The 13,024-nt window shown below is 34.7% G+C and overlaps 1 protein-coding gene across 1 annotated transcript in view; it reads left to right on the forward strand.

The window, feature by feature from the left end:
- LOC131683385 (abnormal cell migration protein 10) overlaps nt 1–13,024 on the forward strand; it is a 164,597-nt gene that overhangs the window by 96,251 nt on the left and 55,322 nt on the right. The window lies entirely within an intron of this gene.

The following is a 13,024-nucleotide window of genomic DNA, read 5'->3' on the forward strand; positions in this document are numbered from 1 at the left end:
TGGTTCCTTATGCTCAATATAAATTATAAAAAGTTGCCTTGTTATTGCTGTTACCATTTACATACAACATCAGCCATAAAAATGCAAACAAAATGACGTCTTGATTTTGGGCACGTTAGCTTTGGTCAGTATTTCAGACTTTTAAAAATGTTTGTAGCATCATTGGGATCTCAAATGTTAGTCGTAGAATGGTAGAAAAACCGCAGTGTTTGTTTAACCCTTTATAAGGCCGTGGAAATTGGGCATGGAGTAAATAGATACTATGATAAAATTAAAAATTTACGCTGATAGAATATATTCGTAAATCGCTACGAATTAGTTTCGCACAGACAATTTTCATATAATATACGAATTTTTTGTACATAAGATGAATCATTCGTAGTTTCATTGAAACACATTTATTTTTCATTACGAGTTTTTCGTAAAAAACACGAAAAGACTTTCGTTATTACGAATCTGCTTCATTAGGCAAACGAATTGTTCACTGATATATACGAATGTCCTTATAATATTTACGAGTACCATTCGTCAAATTGTCAACGTCAAAAGAGCTTCAATGGAGGTAGAATATGGTGTCCTTGTTGCTATACGTCGGATAATTGTTGATCATTACGACAGTTTCGATCTGACTATTTAGTAACCGTATTCGTGTCCGCCGGTTTCAGGAAGATTTCCTGAACCTCTTTCGCTTTCGCTTGATACAGAATCCGGAGCAGTATGGATTCGGTCGGATTCAGTTGAGCCATCGCGAACTGTTCGTTTGTTTTGTATGAGTTAGTTTGAGTTTTTCTCTCTTCCGGGATAATTCACAACGAAACCGATGTCGTTCCATATTCTACCGGAGCAATGTCTAAATAATGTGCTATTAAATACGAAAACTTTTCTAAGATTAACGAAATTAATTCATGCGACTAACGAAATCGTTCGTATATGCACAAACTATTTTTAAAATAAATGAAACATTTCGTTTCATTCACAAAAAATAATATCGTATACAACGATAACATTCGTTCAATGTACACCAAATATGTAAAATTTGCGAAATCTTTCGTTCACTCAGCGGCTATTCTTCAGTTCATGAAATGAACGAAACCTACTATTTACAATGCACGAAAATACTTCGTTGCAGAAAATGAAACGAATTTATATTTTCAGTGTACATTGTTTAATGCACGTGGCCAATTCGTGAATTCCCGGAAGAAAAAACCGTACCGGTTGTAATCGTTGTGTGCCAAGTTGTCTGTTCTGTATTTTTTATCACCGAGCTTTGATCCTGAATTTTTTGCCTGTTTATTTATGCAATTAATGTGTTGTAATTCGCTTTATAAAGTGACTATAATCTGCTGGATATTAAATATTTGCCTGAGGTGCAACAAATAGAAGATCTAAACGCATTTACAATTTGCCATCAAAGTTAAAAAATCGCTTTCATCACCTTCCATTACCACTACAAGGTAACAAAACTAGACGAATCTAAGCGTCATCTAGCCATACAAGTGAGAGATGGCTTGTAACAAATGTTCGACCAAACTTGTGCCAGGCTGTAATATTGTTACATGCCGTGGTTTCTGTATGAATGTCTATCTCGCCGAGTGCGCCGTGCTCACTGCTTCAGAGGCGTAGCTAGCTTCGATAAACACCACAATATCTTATGGATGTGCCCACACTGCGCTGATATTAAATATGTACGATGTTCGTAAGTTCCAGGCTTTCATAGACAAACGGTAAGCGCTTGAGGAAGCCGCTGGCTATACCCCCGCTCGCCCAGTCACCGTTAGTTAGTGTTAACGTGGAGTCACAAACGGATAGTTGTAATATGAGTCTGCATGCTGAAGTGTGTGACAGGACATGGCTGATCTTTCTCGACCGTCCGTCGCTGGATCATTAGCAGTTCAAAATTCGTCTATTGCTCGTTCTTCCCCGTTAGCCGCAGACAAATCAAAGCAAAGCCAAAGCGAAAATCTAATAGCGTTTTCGTTTTTTTGTTGGTGCTACACCGGTGCAGTGTAAAAAAGAGATAGATTGATTACACCCGAGTTTGAATGAGTGTAGTACCGACTACACCGGTGTAGTGCACAGTCAACAACGAAAACGCCACAAGAGGAGATCATTCGTCGGCTACAAATGCTCCTATGTGGCGCTTCTGGCTTTTTTACGCGTATAAAAATACAGTTACCGAACGAGAAATTGCCGAAATGGTTTCAGACTTGCTTGGAACTCATGCCGTTGTTGTGCGGAAGTTGGTACCAGGGTGGAAAACCGAGGAGTCGCTGCCTTTTGTATCGTTTAAAGTTGGATTAGACGAGTGTTTCAAACATGCTGTATTATCTCCATCAACGTGGCCGAGAGGTATATGTTTTCGTGAGCTTTTGAGAAAAGCGCTCCATGGCAGCCTACGCAATAAGTTTTTGTTTTATATGTAAACTGTATAAACTGTGCATTTTGTGTCATTGTGATAGTTGCTATACATGCTATGTAACGAAAGAGCAGTTTGTATGACGATATTTGCCAAAGACAAAACATTAAATAAATAAATAAATACACGGAAAAAAATCGTTCCCAAAATCGTGAATAATGTGCCATGAATTTTGGAACAATCACGTTTTTACGTTACGAAAACAGGACCATGAACAAAAATCATGTGTTTTATAATTATGTTCAATTTCCCTTCAGTAACGCCCGCATAACGCTTTCATTGGTGGAAACATTTATTTTTGTTTTGTGAACTTCAGTCAGACTAAATCGATTTTCTGTACGTGAACTAATTCACAACTTTAAGAATATTGTTCCTAAAGCCAAAGGTTAACTCATGATGTTGTTCATAGATCAGAACATTCTGAATATTTTCTCGTGAACTAGTTCACGAAACTCGGAATTTTATTCATGAATCCCTTCAATCCTCGTGAATTAATTCATGATTCTTAATATATTAGTCACGATCCAATACCCGTGCTTGTGAAATAGTTCACAAAATTTTGAAATATGTTTCATGTATTCTTGAACTGGTTCATGAATCCTACTATAATAGTCACGATTTTCCATTCATGCTCGTGAAATGGTTCACAATATCATGAAATATTGTTCATGTATTCGTGAACTGGTTCATGATACCTAACATAATAGTTACAAATTACCATTCGTGATCGTGAAATAGTTCACGAAATCATAATGCTGCTGTGCTGCACTGAATTTTGTTATGTGCAATTCTTTGTTCCGCTAAAAAACTCCGACCGTCAGATTCCTAGATTAGAGGCGACAAACATCTATTCGCTAAAAACACCTCTTTATAACCCGTACCATGACGCATGTACTCACTGAGTAGTAAAATGGCATATATACGCTTCACACTAATAATGAGCAAGATAATATTGTTTCGCTCCCCCGCCGGTATTTCAGTATCGACATTGACGCGTTTTGCTTCGTACCACTTTCCCGCTGTTTTATTTTGTTTGTATGTATGTGTTGGGAACTAGGCCTTTCTAAACAAACTAACGGGTAGCATCTGAACCCGAACCGACAAACATCTATACGTTAAAACGCCTACTTACACCATAGGCCATAGAGACACATGATGGGTAGCTGTTGGAATGAGCTATATAAACTTCTTATCATTGTAGCAGCGATCACACGCGGGATAGCATGGAGACGTTAGTATGTGAAAGTTTTCTCTGCACTGTGTAGCCAATAACGTGTAGACAAAATATTTGATTTTGTTTTGAAAACTTCAGTTAGGGTTTCCGCCATGTCACTACCAAATCGAAATTCCGTATGTGAACTAGTTCACAACTTTATTAATATTATTCATAAAACCAAAGGTTAACTCATGATGTTACTCATAGATTTAGGAACGTTAGTTCACAAAATCAAAACATTCTGGATATTTTATCGTAAACTAGTTCACGAAATTCGGTATTTTATTCATGAATCCCTTCAATCCTCGTGAGCTAATTCATGATTCCTAATATATTAGTCACGATCCAATATCCGTGCTCGTGAAATTGTTCACAAAATCATGCAATATTTTTCATGTATTCGTTAACTGGTTCATGATTCCTAGTATAATAGTCACGACGGACCATGCGTGCCCGTGAATTAAATCACAAAATTATAAAATATTTTTCATGTATTCATGCTCGTAAAATTGATCACGAGTGTGATGTCTTGACAGAAAACAAAAACTGCGTGGAGCACCACAAATCGAGTTGGTGATATAGTTTACAGAATAAAACTGCTGATATCTTGCATTACGCAATTTGTCAAATAATAAGCTCTATAATAAAATATCAGGATAACGTGAACCGAAATTGCGAAAATCGTGACTAAGATCTTGAAATCATGAACATAAACCACGCTTTTCGTGACAAATATGTTAAAAATCGTAACTAAGATCCTGAAATCAAGAACATAAAAAAACATAAATCTCTGCTCGTGACTACAATATCACGACAACATAAATAGAAATCACGAAAATCATGACAAAGTTCCTGAAATCATAAACATAAATCACATTACTCGTGATTAAAATGTCTAAAATCGTGACTAAGATCCTGAGATCATGAACATGAATCACTCTACTAATGACTAAAATATGACGATAACGTGAATAGAAATTACGAAATGCGCGACTATGATCCTGAAATCATGAACGTATATCCCGCCAGGCTGACAAAAAAAATCTGATAGTAAACTCATGAATAAAATAGCAAGGTAACGTAATGAGAAATCAAGAAAATAGCCAATAATTCCTCAACTCATGAACATTGTTTGACTGTCGGCTGTTTATTCCCAAATTATGAGCAAAAATCATAACAAAAACTAAACATGTCTAGGGAACAACAACTGTAACCCAAACAAAAATTCGAATGTAACGCCATGTATATATTCGGGGTAAACTAGTTTTTTAGGATCAAAAATAGTTTCATGAATACGAGTTTTATTATTCACAACTTCAGAAATTTGGTCACGTTTTTCGTAAATCGTTTAGTTCACGAAATCATGATCTTTTGTTCATGAATTTATGAACGGATTCTTTTCCGTGTACCGAACGATGAAAAAATACGGCGTCATTTTCGGTGAAAAATTGACAAATATCGAGTCGAGAAACGACCACTAGGTGGCGTCTCAATTTTTTTTTCTTACCTGAAAAGCAATCTAAAAACGGAAAGTTCGTCTCCGCTCTCGCATAATACATACAAGAAAAAGCGCGTGTGACGAAATAATCCGGGTTATCAGTGCCATAGTGCTAGACAACCGGCCCTGCGAGTGAAGGCCAACAAAACTACGTTCACCTCCCGACCCTAGCTTAACCGCACCTCTGACAGCCAAATGGAGACCGATAAGACTCCTACAAGCTTAAGCCACGACATCCCCAGATTTCTCATCATGGGCGATTAAATCGATCAACAGAAGCTTCTCCTGAGAGGAATAAACCCTCAAAAAGGCAAGGGAGGTCCAACTAGTTACAGTTCTCTGGACTTAAAAGCTGAAATACAAATGATCGAGCATTTTCGGGCTTTCGATTCTCTCACTGATAAAATGACAAAAAATAGGATTTTTTTAGGGTTAAGGGTGACCAAGCCTCGTACTTCACTCACCGTGGATTGCTCCTTGGAGTGATATCAGGCTGAGAGAAACGACAGCGCTGAGGGAGACACATCCCTTTGGTTTGCAGCAAGCAGGTTTCACGCATCTCGCATTTTAATATCAGAATCAGCCCCAGCTTCTCGACGCCACTCTGTAAGCACCTTTAGAGGCACGAAAACATTTTGACGTATTATCAATCAACAAGCCAACATGTATTTTTTAAAAGATTTTTCGAAAGTGAGCTCTCTCGCTGTTGAAAATGGCAATTTTAGGCCACACAAACTGTTTTCAAATTGTTATTTTGCATTTGTTGATGTCGAAAAACATTAAGTATTTTCAATCGTCATGTGTTTGCTATGAACAAAAAACAAAAAAAAACTATTTGTTACTAATATTTCATAGAACCTTAAAAGATATGAATTGTTGTGGCAATATAGCTCCCATTGCCGAAAGAAAGAACAGTTACAAAACCATGAAATTGTGGCCACTGTCGGATGCCACCTGGTTATCACATAAAACGTGCTCTGCTTCAAGAACCATATCTTCGGAAGCCATGGGGTAGAGTAGCGTGGTCTAGACTCATTCCAAAAGTACTAGCTTAAGATGAAACTTATCTGAAATCCTATCGGTTCAATTTAGAAGCAGGCTAAGTCGGGTATTGTGCGTATTGTAGCAATAGAGCCTATCGTTACCTTATTTCGGATCACTTGGTTTCGAACCAACTATATAATGGTTATACCAAATTGGCTAAAAAAGTGTGCAGGATCAGATTATTTTTTCATTAATTATAAAAATATAGTGAGTTAGCGAAACTCGCGAGTACGAGCAGTACTTGGCGTCACAGTATTTCATTACACCACTATATAATTTAGACGCAAATTTTTCTATTTTTTTTTTCAGAACACTGCTAACTCAAGTGGTAATTAGCTCTGCAAACAATATTCCAATATGAGCTTTTTCCTATAGCTTTAGTTCGCTCTCAAGAGTTTAGAAGTTTCTATGGTAAAATATATGGAAAATCGTAAATGATTTCTATGGTAAAATATATCGAAATTAAAAATACAATAAAAACTCCCACAGTTACTCTGCACACCTCCAAACCTCAGGTAGTGTAGCTTTTTTAATAACAAACAACTTTGTTGAAAGTTGTATAATAATTGGATGTTACCGGTTAAAGTTATTTAACTTCGAAGATCAAAAGAAATTTTGAAATTTTCCTATTCTAAGCATGTGCGAGAAAGAGTGGCAGCATATATATATATAATGTTATATAATATCTTTTTACCACAAAGTCGGATCAATTTGTAGTTTTCTGCAATGTTGATCCTTTCATCTTCAGCTGGCATTTTTACTGAATTTATTGTTTCCATTGCAGATATTTCATATATTTTTACGCACAAACTTAAAAATTCTTCTGAGTAAACCAGAAACATCCGAACAAGGTTGTGTTTGAAATGGGGCTTCTGGAGCCAATTACCAGTCGTGGTGTTCCGAAAAAGTCAATTATTGTGCCGATAGAACTTTATTTGAACTGGAAAATCCATTATTCATTAATCAGCATGAGAAAGGAGGGGGGTTTTAGTGGAAGAGGTAGGATTCGTCGGAAACCTCCTAACTTATTTGGTATGAGGGGTATGAACATAATACTGAGGTGATGGAAAAAGGGAGGGGAGTGTAAGGATAAGGGGAGTGGGGAGCAGAACACTGAACCGCGTTATACGCCTTTGATTTGAGACCTGGTTTTGTGAAAATCGGTTGAGTCATCACCGAAGAACCGATGTGTCTCGAATTCTCGAATATACCCGGAAACCGGGACATCCAAAATTGTCGATAGTAGACAATATGTAAAATAATCTTCGATTTGCAGGTCAATGATCTAAAAGTAGAAGTAATGTTGCACTTATTTGAATATATATATATATATATATATATATATATATATATATATATATATATATATATATATATATATATATATATATATATATATATATATATATATATATATATATATATATATATATATATATATATATATATATATATATATATATATATATATATATATATATATATATATATATATATATATATATATATATATATATATATATATATATATATATATATATATATATATATATATATATATATATATATATATATATATATATATATATATATATATATATATATATATATATATATATATATATATATATATTCAAATAAGTGCAACATTACTTCTACTTTTAGATCATTGACCTGCAAATCGAAGATTATTTTACATATTGTCTACTATCGACAATTTTGGATGTCCCGGTTTCCGGGTAGATTCGAGAATTCGAGACACATCGGTTCTTCGGTGATGACTCAACCGATTTTCACAAAACCAGGTCTCAAATCAAAGGCGTATAACGCGGTTCAGTGTTCTGCTCCCCACTCCCCTTATCCTTACACTCCCCTCCCTTTTTCCATCACCTCAGTATTATGTTCATACCCCCCATACCAAATAAGTTAGGAGGTTTCCGACGAATCCTACCTCTTCCACTAATAACCCCCCTCCTTTCTCATGCTGATTAATGAATAATGGATTTTCCAGTTCAAATAAAGTTCTATCGGCACAATAATTGACTTTTTCGGAACACCACGACTGGTAATTGGCTCCAGAAGCCCCATTTCAAACACAACCTTGTTCGGATGTTTCTGGTTTACTCAGAAGAATTTTTAAGTTTGTGCGTAAAAATATATGAAATATCTGCAATGGAAACAATAAATTCAGTAAAAATGCCAGCTGAAGATGAAAGGATCAACATTGCAGAAAACTACAAATTGATCCGACTTTGTGGTAAAAAGATATTATATAACATTATATATATGCTGCCTCTCTTTCTCGCACATGCTTAGAATAGGAAAATTTCAAAATTTCTTTTGATCTTCGAAGTTAAATAACTTTATCCGGTAACATCCAATTATTATACAACTTTCAACAAAGTTGTTTGTTATTAAAAAAGCTACACTACCTGAGGTTTGGAGGTGTGCAGAGTAACTGTGGGAGTTTTTATTGTATTTTTAATTTCGATATATTTTACCATAGAAATCATTTACGATTTTCCATATATTTTACCATAGAAACTTCTAAACTCTTGAGAGCGAACTAAAGCTATAGGAAAAAGCTCATATTGGAATATTGTTTGCAGAGCTAATTACCACTTGAGTTAGCAGTGTTCTGAAAAAAATAGAAAAATTTGCGTCTAAATTATATAGTGGTGTAATGAAATACTGTGACGCCAAGTACTGCTCGTACTCGCGAGTTTCGCTAACTCACTATATTTTTATAATTAATGAAAAAATAATCTGATCCTGCACACTTTTTTAGCCAATTTGGTATAACCATTATATAGTTGGTTCGAAACCAAGTGATCCGAAATAAGGTAACGATAGGCTCTATTGCTACAATACGCACAATACCCGACTTAGCCTGCTTCTAAATTGAACCGATAGGATTTCAGATAAGTTTCATCTTAAGCTAGTACTTTTGGAATGAGTCTAGACCACGCTACTCTACCCCATGGCTTCCGAAGATATGGTTCTTGAAGCAGAGCACGTTTTATGTGATAACCAGGTGGCATCCGACAGTGGCCACAATTTCATGGTTTTGTAACAGTTCTTTCTTTCGGCAATGGGAGCTATATTGCCACAACAATTCGTATCTTTTAAGGTTCTATGAAATATTAGTAACAAATAGTTTTTTTTTTGTTTTTTGTTCATAGCAAACACATGACGATTGAAAATACTTAATGTTTTTCGACATCAACAAATGCAAAATAACAATTTGAGAACAGTTTGTGTGGCCTAAAATTGCCATTTTCAACAGCGAGAGAGCTCACTTTCGAAAAATCTTTTAAAAAATACATGTTGGCTTGTTGATTGATAATACGTCAAAATGTTTTCGTGCCTCTAAAGGTGCTTACAGAGTGGCGTCGAGAAGCTGGGGCTGATTCTGATATTAAAATGCGAGATGCGTGAAACCTGCTTGCTGCAAACCAAAGGGATGTGTCTCCCTCAGCGCTGTCGTTTCTCTCAGCCTGATATCACTCCAAGGAGCAATCCACGGTGAGTGAAGTACGAGGCTTGGTCACCCTTAACCCTAAAAAAATCCTATTTTTTGTCATTTTATCAGTGAGAGAATCGAAAGCCCGAAAATGCTCGATCATTTGTATTTCAGCTTTTAAGTCCAGAGAACTGTAACTAGTTGGACCTCCCTTGCCTTTTTGAGGGTTTATTCCTCTCAGGAGAAGCTTCTGTTGATCGATTTAATCGCCCATGATGAGAAATCTGGGGATGTCGTGGCTTAAGCTTGTAGGAGTCTTATCGGTCTCCATTTGGCTGTCAGAGGTGCGGTTAAGCTAAGGTCGGGAGGTGAACGTAGTTTTGTTGGCCTTCACTCGCAGGGCCGGTTGTCTAGCACTATGGCACTGATAACCCGGATTATTTCGTCACACGCGCTTTTTCTTGTATGTATTATGCGAGAGCGGAGACGAACTTTCCGTTTTTAGATTGCTTTTCAGGTAAGAAAAAAAATTGAGACGCCACCTAGTGGTCGTTTCTCGACTCGATATTTGTCAATTTTTCACCGAAAATGACGCCGTATTTTTTTCATCGTTCGGTACACGGAAAAGAATCCGTTCATAAATTCATGAACAAAAGATCATGATTTCGTGAACTAAACGATTTACGAAAAACGTGACCAAATTTCTGAAGTTGTGAATAATAAAACTCGTATTCATGAAACTATTTTTGATCCTAAAAAACCAGTTTACCCCGAATATATACATGGCGTTACATTCGAATTTTTGTTTGGGTTACAGTTGTTGTTCCCTAGACATGTTTAGTTTTTGTTATGATTTTTGCTCATAATTTGGGAATAAACAGCCGACAGTCAAACAATGTTCATGAGTTGAAGAATTATTGGCTATTTTCTTGATTTCTCATTACGTTACCTTGCTATTTTATTCATGAGTTTACTATCAGATTTTTTTGTCAGCCTGGCGGGATATACGTTCATGATTTCAGGATCATAGTCGCGCATTTCGTAATTTCTATTCACGTTATCGTCATATTTTAGTCATTAGTAGAGTGATTCATGTTCATGATCTCAGGATCTTAGTCACGATTTTAGACATTTTAATCACGAGTAATGTGATTTATGTTTATGATTTCAGGAACTTTGTCATGATTTTCGTGATTTCTATTTATGTTGTCGTGATATTGTAGTCACGAGCAGAGATTTATGTTTTTTTATGTTCTTGATTTCAGGATCTTAGTTACGATTTTTAACATATTTGTCACGAAAAGCGTGGTTTATGTTCATGATTTCAAGATCTTAGTCACGATTCTCGCAATTTCGGTTCACGTTATCCTGATATTTTATTATAGAGCTTATTATTTGACAAATTGCGTAATGCAAGATATCAGCAGTTTTATTCTGTAAACTATATCACCAACTCGATTTGTGGTGCTCAACGCAGTTTTTGTTTTCTGTCAAGACATCACACTCGTGATCAATTTCACGAGCATGAATACATGAAAAATATTTTATAATTTTGTGATTTAATTCACGGGCACGCATGGTCCGTCGTGACTATTATACTAGGAATCATGAACCAGTTAACGAATACATGAAAAATATTGCATGATTTTGTGAACAATTTCACGAGCACGGATATTGGATCGTGACTAATATATTAGGAATCATGAATTAGCTCACGAGGACTGAAGGGATTCATGAATAAAATACCGAATTTCGTGAACTAGTTTACGATAAAATATCCAGAATGTTTTGATTTTGTGAACTAACGTTCCTAAATCTATGAGTAACATCATGAGTTAACCTTTGGTTTTATGAATAATATTAATAAAGTTGTGAACTAGTTCACATACGGAATTTCGATTTGGTAGTGACATGGCGGAAACCCTAACTGAAGTTTTCAAAACAAAATCAAATATTTTGTCTACACGTTATTGGCTACACAGTGCAGAGAAAACTTTCACATACTAACGTCTCCATGCTATCCCGCGTGTGATCGCTGCTACAATGATAAGAAGTTTATATAGCTCATTCCAACAGCTACCCATCATGTGTCTCTATGGCCTATGGTGTAAGTAGGCGTTTTAACGTATAGATGTTTGTCGGTTCGGGTTCAGATGCTACCCGTTAGTTTGTTTAGAAAGGCCTAGTTCCCAACACATACATACAAACAAAATAAAACAGCGGGAAAGTGGTACGAAGCAAAAGGCGTCAATGTCGATACTGAAATACCGGCGGGGGAGCGAAACAATATTATCTTGCTCATTATTAGTGTGAAGCGTATATATGCCATTTTACTACTCAGTGAGTACATGCGTCATGGTACGGGTTATAAAGAGGTGTTTTTAGACAATATCTAAAATAATCTTCGATTTGCAGGTCAATGATCTAAAAGTAGAAGTAATGTTGCACTTATTTGAATATATATATATATATATATATATATATATATATATATATATATATATATATATATATATATATATATATATATATATATATATATATATATATATATATATATATATATATATATATATATATATATATATATATATATATATATATATATATATATATATATATATATATATATATATATATATATATATATATATAGCATCATTTGGACATCAGGGTAGTACCACTCCGATCCAAATGAAATTCAGTAGCAGTTTGCGGCGATGCTACACCTTTCATTTGAGTAGAGTATTGCACAGCGTTTTAAACCGTCGTTTTTAAATGAATACATATATAAATATATAAATAAATGAATATATGAATAAATAAATAAATAAATAAATAAATAAATAAATAAATAAATAAATAAATAAATAAATAAATAAATAAATAAATAAATAAATAAATAAATAAATAAATAAATAAATAAATAAATAAATAAATAAATAAATAAATAAATAAATAAATAAATGAATAAATAAATAAATACAAAAGTAAATAAATAAATTAATCTGAATAATTATTTATCTAACTTAGTGATTATTAAATTTATTAGTTGATTAGTCAATTCCGCAATAATTCAATAAATATAAATAGAAAATAATAAAATAATACAGATGATTAAATGTTTCATTTACCTGCCAGTTGGAATAGTAGCGGCAATTTTACAAATCCTATTATGATTCAAAATGTACAATAATTTTTCGCAGTGTCTAAGCCACCTTCATAGACGTGGTGTAGGCACTGAAAGAATTTAATTTGACATATAGCGTGCTCAGTTGGATTGTGCGCTCCGCTTGCTAGAAAGGGACTCCCTTCGAAGCACCAATATGATTGTGTGGACGCGTGCACGAACATTTTTACAAGTTAGCATCGTTTATGCTTTATCCA

The sequence above is a fragment of the Topomyia yanbarensis genome, chromosome 2, assembly GCF_030247195.1.
Source record: "Topomyia yanbarensis strain Yona2022 chromosome 2, ASM3024719v1, whole genome shotgun sequence".
Taxonomy (NCBI): domain Eukaryota; kingdom Metazoa; phylum Arthropoda; class Insecta; order Diptera; family Culicidae; genus Topomyia; species Topomyia yanbarensis.